This window comes from Pinus tabuliformis, chromosome 1_2 (genome assembly GCF_031772625.1).
Source record: "Pinus tabuliformis cultivar Carrire ecotype Pingquan chromosome 1_2, CPIR1, whole genome shotgun sequence".
NCBI lineage: Eukaryota > Viridiplantae > Streptophyta > Pinopsida > Pinales > Pinaceae > Pinus > Pinus tabuliformis.
The window spans coordinates 30729162-30738953 of record NC_142298.1 but is presented as its reverse complement, the minus strand read 5'-3'; the positions used below and the strand labels follow the sequence as shown (position 1 = coordinate 30738953).

The 9792-nt window shown below is 37.7% G+C and overlaps 1 pseudogene; it reads left to right on the top strand.

The window, feature by feature from the left end:
• Positions 1-5156: 5156 nt before the first annotated feature.
• Positions 5157-5585, top strand: LOC149204246 (glucan endo-1,3-beta-glucosidase, acidic isoform pseudogene; annotated as a pseudogene).
• The last annotated feature ends 4207 nt before the right edge of the window (positions 5586-9792 follow it).

The window sequence follows — 9792 nt, the reverse complement described above, 5'->3', positions numbered from 1 at the left end:
ATGGGAGACTAGAAATACTTGTGATACAAAGGAATTAAAAATTAAAATCAAACCTGCATGGGCTAGAATTGAATATACTCGGAAGCCCTGTATTTTCAGAAAATGAAACAACTGTGCTAGAAGGCCCCATTACCCATCTCACATTGTTTGATGCAAGCATCATAGCACTAGCAGCCTTCTCCTGTTCATAAACACGTGTTAATACTAGAACTAAAAGATTCAGGAGAAAGAAACAACTATCCTACACAAAGCCACAAGACATCAAATCACTTGTGCCATCTCATATCTTTGCTTCCATAGCTTATCTTCCCACTTCTTCCTTAATGAGTCATGACCTAAAATATTCTTGATGGCATGAGCCAATAATATAAACCACATAAGCACTTAGTTACATTAAATTTTTTATATAAATTTTCTATGAAAAATACGACCACTAGAAACTCCCATGATTGTAACCCCACCCACCCACACATAGCCATTCATACCTGAATCTCATTTGCATCCTTCTCTACCTACATTTATTTACATTAATTTTTTCATATAAATTTTCTATAATAAATATGCCCACTAGAAACTCCCACAATTGTAATCCCACCCAGCCATGCATACCTGAATCTCACTTGCAGCCTTCTCTACTTGCATCTTGCATCCCTGAGCTGCCTCTGCTTTCTTCAATTGTTGTTCCACCTCTGATAACTTTTCTTTCCATTCTGTCAAGTAAGCAAGTACATGTTAGGAGAAAAGCAAGAGATGCCTTTACAAATGCTTTTGAACCCACGTGGTTGCACATCCTCATTATTAATAATGAGATAAAAATCAAACAAAATTGCACCAAACTTTCATCTCACTCACTTTCAAAGATAAAATTTACATTATAATTCCCCTTACCAGAGAAAAAAATCACACTTTAGCATTAATCAGAATAATTAACAAAATAGGGCATATATGTGTAAACATGCATATACCAATTTCATCTAGAAACTTTTAACATATATCAGAATAGATCACAAAATAGTGGACATAAAAGTGACAACATCATGCAACATCATAAATACATCAAATAGCATATATTAGACATTTACAAATTTGTTGGCTCAAGCCATTCAGTGCTACAAATTACAAACGTGAGATTGCGGAGTCAAGACCTGCCAAGCTGTATTTGTCAATATTGTGGACCTCCCTTGATGTTCCTACCTGGTTAGGTTACCAAAACTGCAACCAACTAGTGTACATTGGGTACCATTCTTGAAGAGGGAAAGTGCCCAGTGGGTTTCTCCATGATGTGCATTTCTTTGGTGAAAGAACTTCCCTTGTCAGTAAAAATAATGAGTAGCAAATTTTTGTCTATTTGCTCTATCAGATAATAGAGATATGTTTGACATACAAAGTAATGAAAAAATCACACGAAAAAATACCATTTTCCTAGCCACGAGAAGAAAAAATCCATCAATTTAGGAGAGTTTACAAGAGATGTGAAGCAACCTAACAAGAAGAACAAAATTTCACAAAGGAAAAGAAGAATGTGAAGACTGACAGTTTACACAAAAAGGGTGAAAGAGATCAAAATTACGTTATCAAAAGTTAGAAAACAATGTGCAATCATCTCAACGCAAGAAAATACACCAGATCTAAAAATCAAACTGATAACCAAAATTTTCTCAACAATTTTTTGGGGAACGAACTAAACAAATTCAAGTGAACATTTTAGAAATTGGGAACTAACTATAAATTGTCTCTTTAATGGCTTATTATCTTTTTCTTATGATGTTCAAAAAATACTGAAACAATTAACAACCCACTAAAATTTGATTTTCTTTAATACAAGTTTTTGCAACGCAAAATATAAATATGCCAATAAACATGCTAAGATTAGTTGCATGGAAAAGGACATACTTCTTTGACTGGTTTGAGGCAGTCCTTTTGGAAATTCGATTAGATTTGCTCCTACTTATGAATCAACATATTTACATGACTGCATAGCACTTTGGCGTGTAGTAAGGGGAGCTTCTTATCATCAAAAGTTTAATTTCCAATTTCTTGTTTTCATCTACTTCTCTTCTTCTTTCCTTCAAGTTCAGACTCCATTATTTTTGCATCTGCATCGGCTGATCAGCTTCTTCTTCATCATCTTCCTGATATAAATCTTCTGAATCCCTTTCATATTTTGACCTTTTCAATCTTCTTTTATGATGTGTTGTGTTTCATCTTCCTCATCATCTTCATCATATTCAGCATCCACCATCTACTTCTTAGGCATCCTTAAACTACGTCGCTGAGATGTTTCATTTCCCTCCTCATCTTCCTCATACTCACCAACTGGAACACGTTTCTTGGTGTTCCTTGAGATTTTACGCTGTGATGCTTCCTCACCATCATCATCCTCATCATGTTCACCATCCAGTATGTGTTTCTTAGGTATCCTTGTGCTTTTGCGAACAGGTTGGCCAACTACAAAATTATTAGTCATTTCTGCCTGCTTTCCAGAAGTAATTTCCTTGGCATGATGTGTATCCATCTTTGCAATAGATGCATTGGTATAAAATTGAAGTTCCTTCTTAGGTGATTCTTGCATTTCCACCCTTACAGGGAAGTCATCTTCATCATCCGAATTTTCCTGCACATTGGATATGGAGTCAACTCATGTCCTTGAGTGCAGTAATACGACATACCTAATATGAAATCTTCCATATAACCATCGACAAATCTTGACCACCAACATGTATTTAGACAAATTTAAAACGTAAACCACTACCTTCATTAAATTTAATGGTATGAAACATATTCCACCATGGGTGTCAACACCTTAAGATTACAGAAATATGCCCAATTAGGTAACTCAGCCCCATTAGAGGACTAAACATGGCAAATCCTTGCATGCACATGTTAAATAAAAAGGGAAAAATGCTAATGACAACACAATGGGATATACAGGAACTACAAAATAAAATGGTAAAGTAAATATGTTGCCTTCAACTGATGAAAATATAACCAGAACAAATCCATCTTAAACTTATATCTATCAAGCAGAGGGTCAAATTTCTTGATGTGTACATTTCTTTTATCATTTAATCTGAAGAACTTAATTCATGACATGGAATTAAATGATTAAAAAAACTACAACTAATGAAATTTAATCCCTCTCAGTGCTTGATAAATTTGGATTTAAGATCAATCAACACTGGTTTAATATTTTTTTGGATGATGTCACATATCTATGTACATGAAAACATTTCTATCATACTGGCTGCAAATTACCTCACTACTCCCACTGCATAAAGGAAAACACTAGTATATGATACTTCAGAGCTTGGTATATGTATGAAAGATTGTTAAGGTAAATTCACCAGCAGAGTTAATGTTAGTATGGATTTTTATATTACCAAGGCACCTATGCATGTACCAGTGACATAAAAGAGAAATTACCCTGAATTGACCATAGTTTTGTTCAATGGGATTGAACAAATGGCATAAATCCCAGGTGATTTGGTGGTAGTTGAGATGGTACTAAACAATAAAATAATAATTAAAAGATGATATAAATTTGTTTGTACATCAGATGCCCAACTTATACCTGAAGAATAAGTCTTTGACGTCATCTCCCACCTTCAGTTGCTTATGGAGGCTTCCCAGATGTAGATGAGGCTTCCAAACCCTTCTATTTGGTTCCTCTTGGATTTCCAAATGCAGATGAGGCTTCCAAACCCTTCTATTTGGTTCCTCCTGGATTTCCAATGGAATTTTCATGAATAGTATGAGTAACTCCACCTACCTTAAGCTTCACCTTTTTCAACCGACCCTCTTGAGAAGGTGGATCATCTTGCCGTAGCACTGATTTATCCAAAGACTTCATATCAGAATCCCTATTATGAGAGGTTCTTCCATCAACCGGTGTTTTGACTTGTCCCCCATTCTGACCTTCGCTAGCTGATTTTGATTGTCCTGCATGATGACTATCCATAGTCCGCCCTTCTTCCCTCCTACCTCCATCTGTCATTCTACTATGCCTAGAGTCCACTCCTCCTTTTAGTTGACTCAGATTGTGGGAATCTGAGGATCTTCTCTCTGGCACTTTGTGCCCATCAGAATTACGCCAGTCCCCTGAAGACCCACCTGCACCCAATCCCCCAACCAGACTTTTGTGAACATGACTGGGGCCTTGGCCGCCTTCGCTACTTTTCACATTTCCCTGCACATCTCGATCCCTATTCCTATCCCAGTCCCTTTCACGATCACGATCCAATCTATCATGACTACCATTCCTCTCATAAGAATCCTTCCTGTCCATCCCACCATCATGAAACTGCTTTGAGCGATCTAAATCATCGCAGTGCTGCTTCCACTTGAATGTTTCACCAAATCTGCCCCTTTCCTTCTCGGCCTTCTCCCCAGTCGAATAATCCTTGGAATCCCTCTCATAATGAAACCCATCCCTGTGACTTTTCTCCCTAAAAGACTTCTCAGGCCTCTTACTCCGCTCATACTCCTGAGGCTTGGAACCCCTCTATCATACTTCCTGTCATGATTCCTATCATTATCTGGGCTCCTACCGGAATTCTTGCCATTATGGTCTACAGCATCCCTCCGAACCCTCTTCATTTCATCCCTCTCAGGCACCCAATCATCATCTCCACCAGCCCTTTTGTGACTAGCTGACTTATTACTTTTACCCAAATCATCCTTCCCCATCTCAAATTTACCCTTGCTATTACTACTCCCTAGCCTTCTCTTGTAATCATCACCATGAGAATGAGGATTAGAATACTTACTAGGTTCTTTATTCAAACCCTTATCAACATTTCTAGCACTTCGAGGATCTAAGGGTGGGGAATCTGACGACGACGAATGCTCATACTCATTGAGAAATGTTGGATGGGATCGTCATGATCTGGGCTTCCTTATGGAAAATGTTTATGGCTTACTCATGCCTTTAACACCGTCAAAGTCTAGCCACTCGGCCCTCTCCATGCTCACACCCTCTGCAACAAAATACTTTTGAAAAAAAACCTCAAAAACCCAACAACAAAACCCTCATATACTCCACAAACCCTTGACCAATATCTGCAACAAAATACAAACCTCAAAAATCCAGCTTCCTGCCTTCTTAGGGTGCTTTCAGACATGACTTGAAGGATTCCATGAGCTATATGCTCAAATTTATGTCAAATATCGAGGCTCCCTTCATGGAAAATGTCTATCCATACTTCAGTTACTTCGACGAAATAAGCATTTCTTTGGATTATGCATTGTTTAATTCCATGGCTCCGGTGGTGCAAGACGTAGATCGTTGTTACTGCAACTTATTCAAAGCCATGGTGGATTCTATTTTTTCCACAATTGAAGCCTTCGAATATCCCAACATCGCACTCATTGTTACTGAAAGCGGATGGCCTTCTGCTGGTGACGAGATGGCCACAGTTGAGAATGCTCAGACTTACAACAATAATCTCATTCAGTATGTACTATCGAATGAAGGGACACCCAAGAGAATGGGAGTGGGAATGGAGACCTATATCTTCACTCTTTTCAACGAAGACAACAAAGTGGGGTATGAGACAGAGCGTCACTTTGGGCTCTTCAATCAATAGATAGTTTGCAGATTTGAAAGAAAGCATTCAGAGTTGTTATTATTTAAAATAGAAAATTCTGGCTACATAAGGGGTTTTAGGGACATTTCATAAAACAAAGACTTCAATTTTTAGGTAATGGAGGCTTTGCAACACTTGCTCTACATATATAATTGAAGGAAAACTAGGAAGCTCTGAGAGGGGTGAAAAACAAGGAAGAATGAGACGAGAAGCTTTTTCTCAATCCCTTCTTTTCCTAAGCCCTTGATTTAATCCAGGGTTACAGAGTTGTCATGCACCCCCAGCAATGGTAGAGGTCAATCATCCCACATTTCCTGCTACCTACAAGAAATAATTGGTCTACCCAACTAAAAATTGTTTGCCAAGGGATGCATGACATGTGCTAGAACTAAAATTACTGAAGCAAAGAGGGAGAAGAAAAATTACAGACATATTCACATGATCATGATATAACCTTTATTTATAGTCACAATGTGTATGTATGTACACAAAGCATAATTTGATTTCCATCCTAGATGCAACAAATGTTCTATGTATACTGAATAATCAATTGGCACTATACAAGGGATTGCCAGATTCTTAGAGACTAGCAACAACACCAGGCTGAGATGGTGAGGAGGGGCCAATTTTGCCATGCCAAAGAGAGGAAACCCGAGGATTCATCTAGAGAATATGCTTCACAATAATTATAGAGAAGAATTCGAGCTTGGCTCCTTGCATAATGACTTAAATTGGTAAATTTGAATCCCGCTGATTCCATCAGAATACGCCACTGATCCCTTCCTTCCAGTCTGATTTTTCTTTCGGCTCCCTCAAAAGCTACAATTCCCATTATTTTCTCTGTGAAGAAGAGCTTCTCCATGTTCAGCCGCTCTACACTATCCCTTGCCATGTTGGGCTCCATAGATTCAAAAAATGCAGAGAAATATTCTAAAGCATTTTGAAATCGAACTTGGAACTGGCAAGCATTTAAGTGAGCTTCATATTCCCCAAGTGTTACGACTTTGGGGGATAGGGCATGAGCTAATTTGAGTATTTTCACTAGGGGTTCAAGGGAATCTCCTAAAAGATTATATAACTGTAACATAAAATTTACTGCAATGCATTCATCTTGCTCAATTTTCAGGGTAGACAATTCCACCTAACTCATATGTTTTGACACTGGACAGAACTCAAACTCTAGGTCAAGCAATTTAGCAAACTCTGTGAGCCTCTTACCGATGGCCAGCAAAGAGGAAGTAGGGTTTTGGCCTAGTGTTGGGGCAGGGATACCTATGATATTTATTTTGTGGGGTTTGTCGCTTGGCCTCATTGCGAATGCATGCAATAAAGCTACCCACTGTACACCCTACATAATGTCGAAGTCGACTATGTGAATTTTATAAAAGAAATTACTTTAATCACTAAAGTAATTGCTAAGGTTAATGGTATATTAGGAAACTTCCGCAGGCCTAGACACTTAGGTCTATGCAAAAGTACCTACCTGAGCTACAAAACATCAACACTTTATTGTCTGAATTTTGGACAAGGCCATCATGTTGGTTTTATGCTTTTGTATGTTGTGTGCTTAGCCATTTCTTTCATGTGCATGCATTTCCATTTCCATTCATGTCATCATTACAAAACTCATTCTTCTTTTACTCTTAAATTAAGTCCTTGATGACAGGGATATCCCTATGATTTTGTTTCCCTTAGAGTTTTGTCTGTAACTCACTAATACTTCATTTATCTCAACTCTGTTCTATTCATCCTACCTTGTGACTAGGTTCTCTTCTGAAATTTTCATATTTTAGTTAAAGTTATCAGAACCAGAACTGGAACCAGCCCTGAGGGTTAGACTGGGACTAAAATAGAACTGGACCAGAACCAACCAGTGAATCTGGTTTATTATTAGTTGTCTAAAAAGTTACAAATTTTAACAAAAACTTATTTATGTATATCCATGTAAATCGAAACAATTATACACCAAATATCCAAGTTTTCTCATGTATATAGCATGTAAGGTTGAATATAGAAAAATGGCACCGAGTGTGATACATATGCAAAACAAAATACATATACATCAAGGTTCTAAATGGCCTCTAGATTCCAAAAACCATAAAGCGACAGCCTACAACCTATAGGCTACACAAATAACTACATATCATTAGATTCATCCCCACCTAATGGTGCCATTGTAAATAACTTGCTCAATGCCATGCAGGTCAAAAGTGTAATATCATTGTACTATGCCATTGAAAGTTTTATAATGGAAAGATATGCTGGAAATGCCACATAAGAATGACACCCCTTGCATAGTTGGATACATTTGTTCTGATCTGAGATCACTGATTGAGATTAGAAATCACAAGGGCTGGTGTGGAGTGGAGTTGTTTCTTAGGCTGTTAAAAGCCATTATTTCTTATTAGATGAAGGGAAGGCAAGCTACTTGTTATTCCCCTTGAGTATCTAATTTAGGGTCCAAGTAATGGGTAGAAAACCAAGCAGGAGCTTTATTCAGAAGTTAGCAAGTCTGAGGAGGTTGTGGAGCTATATGAGGTATCTATGAGGAGGCTAATCTTGGATGATTTGTATCTTCTCTAGACCTAGGTATTCTTGAGTCATCAATGATGAAATTTAGATACAGAATTTTCTCCGTTACAAATGAACACTTTCCAGGGAAAGCATAGAACATATATTCCCAGAGAGTCTACAGAAATACTTGCCTAACATGGTAAAGGTGCTCTTATTAAGTGTCACTGTAAACAAGGATGTCATCCGGGCTAAGTCATCGGGTTTGGTGAACTTGATTCTTTAAGCTCAAAATTGCCAAATTTTGTCTGATCCCAAATTTGTTAGATTAAAATTTGAGATCGCTGAACCTCAAGGCGAACTTGAATATGTGAGCGAACTAGAAAAAATTCATCAAAATTCATTGGAGTTTGATTGGGGTTCAACTCATGAATATAAAACAATTAACAAAAAGAAAGGTCTTAGGTTTGAATAAAAGTCGCAATCTTCACTTTTATATTTAGAGCACTAGAGTTGTTTTCAGCCATTAAGGATCTACCATATGGTTTTGGTTTTACCAAAGCATGATGTGGAACTCCAGGTTTGCCAGAAGTTTTTGGGCATGAACTGCTGCTGAGTTTGGTGTTCTCTTTGTCCCTCTCCATTGAAAAGAGGTCCTTTTTTAGGATAAATGGAATATCCCAGAGGCGTGAAGGATTTAACGAGACTAATGGGCGTCTCCATCTTGTGGAAAAAAAGGTGTCAAGCATGTCCTTTCATGAGACAGCTAAAGCACCATTCCATTGGGGAGATTAGAGGTCTTAGTATTAAGTGAAAACATGGACTCTATTGGGGTCAAATGCTTGCCCTTCTTGCCTTTTTAGTGGTAGGATACTTTTGTGATGAAAATTTGGCTTCATAACATATAATTCTCGAGGTATTTTTTTAAGTAGTGAAATATCTAATGCATTTTCAACAAACCAGCCCAGTTCAACTGTTCAACTCGTATGGATGGTTAAATTCAACTATGCCAATCTTCCCTTCATTTCTTTTAATATTGAATCATCTTTACCATTCTTTTTTTGCTGGAAGATGAGAGAAGCTGCATCATAAGCCTTCATAAAGAATGTATCCCAGTGCTACTCTGTTTGCCTCAACGAAATTTGCAGTCTGGGTGCTACTTAATAGGAGCTTACAATCAACATGGCTTCTCAAAACACCAGTACTTCTAAAAATTCTGATGATAAAGATATAGCATATCTCAGACAGCAAAGAAATTGCAAGGCAAGCCAATCAATAGATAGTTTGCAGATTTGAAAGAAATCATTCAGAGTTGTTATTATTTAAAATAGAAAATTTTGGCTACATAAGGGGTTTCAGGGACATTGCATAAAACAGAGACTTTGATTTTTAGGTAATGGAGGCTTTGCAACACTTTCTCTGCATATATAATTGAAGAGAAACTAGGAAGAATCGAGAGGGGTGAAAAACAAGGAAGAATGAGACGAGAGGCTTTTTCTCAATCCCTTCTTTTCCTAAGCCCTTGATTTAATCCAGGGTTACATAGTTGTCATGCACCCCCAGCAATGGTAGAGGTCAATCATCCCACCGTTGCCTACTGCCTACAAGAAATAATTGGTCTACCTAGCTAAAAATTGTTTGCCAAGGGATGGATGACATGTGCTAGAACTAAAATTACTGAAGCAAAGAGGGAGGA